The sequence below is a fragment of the Manis pentadactyla genome, chromosome 11 (genome assembly GCF_030020395.1).
Source record: "Manis pentadactyla isolate mManPen7 chromosome 11, mManPen7.hap1, whole genome shotgun sequence".
In the NCBI taxonomy this organism is placed as follows: Eukaryota; Metazoa; Chordata; class Mammalia; order Pholidota; family Manidae; genus Manis; species Manis pentadactyla.
Window position 1 is genome coordinate 120,762,357 of NC_080029.1, and position 2,869 is coordinate 120,765,225.

Here is a 2,869-nt window from a genome sequence, read left to right on the forward strand (position 1 = left end):
TAATCAGCTAAAGCATCAACAGAAAGCACAAAAATGCAAAAACTGTGGTATTAGGTAGTCTCCCAAAAGGACGCTAGTTTACAGAATGACAGCTGAAGTAAGAAGGCAGAGTATCACCTTGTTTGACCTTAGCCAGGACTGTAAGTGTCTTATGATTCAAAATTTCCCCCTCAATGCATATGTCTATGAATGACCATAAAGGGTGGCATGTGTTGATTTGGGGGTTATAAATGAATTTTAGTGAGTAGACAAATTCACAAATATGAATTCTACAAATAATGAGAGTTGACTATGTGTATAAAACAATGACTTTTCACAAAGTGAAGGCATCTATGTAACAAGCAACCAAGTCAAGAAATAAAACACTTCCAGCATCTCTTTGTGCTCTCTTCCAAGGGTAATCACTGTCCTGATTTCTAACATCATACATTAGTTTGCCTGTTTTTCCACATTATATCAATGTAAGCATGTGCTGTGTGCCCCTGTGTCTGTTCAATATTATATTATTAACAATGTTGTTGCAGGTTGTAATAGTGTTGATCATTTCTGTCAGTCTATTTTGTCAGAAAATTGCTTTTTTCAGGAGTGAATTTGTATTCCTTTTGCTGCTTTTGTTGTCTTTCCTAGAATTGTATTTCCTCATGTGTTTGAGACTTATGATTTTCAAGGTCATTTTAAGTGAGACTTTCTGCTTTTTTCTTACTTTCTAGCAGTGGAGTGAGTATGCTGCTCCCTCTAATTTCCTAAGTTCAGAATCAAGTCTTACAGGGGTGTTTTAGCATCCTTCCCTGCCCAGCACTGGGGATATCCAGTCTCAGAGCCTGCAAGTGAGTTGGCTCAGGCTGCTTGTGAGGCTGTGTCTGTCTACCTGCTTCCCTAGGTACCTATCTTTCTGGAAATAGTTATACCAAGCAACAGGTTGTCAGTCTTTTTAAGCCCCAACAAAGGAGGGCACCTCATGCGTGTTCCTGGCTCCATGCAGGGAGCCTGACTCTATTCTGTGCCTTGTGTGAAGTTGTTTAGTTTCTATTGTTCTCCTGGAGTCAGTTTCCTGACATCATTTTCTGGGTTCAGCCCCAGTGCCCAACATGCCCCTGGCCTCATCCTTGCTTATGTCATGGATTTCTGGTCCCAGAGATGCTTGCCTTGTCTTTGATTTCAGCTATCTCTTTTTGGTTATCTCTTCTTATATTTGACCTGTCATTGCCATGTGTCTGGAGACGGGAAAAGTTGTTGAGCAGTGAACTAAACTATGCTGCTTGGAAGTCTGTATTTCTTTGTTTTATCAGAGGATAACAAAGCCACTTTTATCCTGAAATGAATAAATCACTGTGAGTCCCCACCCAGGCAGAAATAACCCAAATGTCCATCAACTGATGATGGTAAACAAAAGGTGGTTTATCTACACAATGGAATATTAGTGAATTATTAAAAAGAATGAAGTACCCATATATGCTATTACTGGATGAACCTTGAAAGTATTATGCTAAACAAAGGAAGCCAAACACGAAAAGCCATAAATTATAGAATTCCATTTACATTAGATTACATACCTGGAATAGGCAAATCCATAGAGACAGAAAGCAGACTGGTGGTTTTCAGGAGCTGGGGGAGGAGGAAGTAAGGAGTGACTACTAATGGGAATGGGGTTTCCATTTGGGGTGATGAAAATGTTCTAGAATTGGACAGTGGTCTTGGTTGCATGGCATCATAAATATACTAAATGGCTCTGAATTGTACACTTTAAAATGGTTAAAATCATGACTTTGACATTGTGTGAATTTACAAGACAAAAATGTCTCCACTCTCTGCATACCTTCCTAACTGCTCCTGTTTGAAAATATCACTCCTTTGCTCCAACACAACACGAGGCACACATTTTTATTAAGCATCTTTTCACATTACGTTGTGAATTATTTTTCTTTGTGTCTACCCTTGACAAGACTATAAGCATTTTCAAAAGAACACTGTTTGCTATTCAGATTTGCTTGTCTGTTACCTTGCTTGGTGTCTGGCACAGAATATGCCCAACAGATACGTGCTGAGTAAATGAGTGAACAAATTAATTGAACTCACATGACCATTCAAAAAAAACCCCTCGCTCTTCCTCTGGGTCCATTTATTGTTAGAATTAACCCCTGGGAAAAGTATATTCATTGGGAAACATGTTGCGGTGCATTCAGAGCCGAAGGCTTTGGCGTGAGGAAACAATGAAGGCAGTGCTGGCGGTCCATGGGGCCCCTACAGCTTTGACCTCCCAGCCAGTCCTAACCTAGCATCTGCTGGAGGTGCAGTTGCAATAGCTGCAGTCTCAATTATTCAAAATATTTCCAACAACTAAACTCAAAGGTGTTTCTGCTGAGTCACCCTCCAGCACAGTGTTTTCTTAATGATGCTCTCATCTGCCTCTGAGGCGTGAATTGCAAATATCGCAGTCTCACTCTACAGAGGTAGGTTAAATGACTCCTCCTGGGTCAGGCAACATATGATGGAATAAGTGATGCATCAAACTGGAAGAGACTTCAAGGGGGTCTTCCTGTCTATGCTCCTAGAATTGTATCTGTAGGCTTCAGGGTTATAAATTGTCTGAATATACTAGCTGTCACATTAAGATTTGGAGATACAAAAATTTCTTTCTTAGCTATAGCTACAATTCTTTTTGATATGGCTGAAGGTGTTTCTTCTTGTTCCAACTTGTGTGGAGATAAGGATGGGAAAGAGTTACTAACCATTTTCCGCATGTTAGTCCTTTATATCCTCAAAGTGACTTTTAAATTATCCATTTCACCCTTCCATATTAAAATTTGCAATCCTTTTATCAAAAAAAATTGAGAACCTACTAAATGCCAGGAACTCTGGATTCCAACAG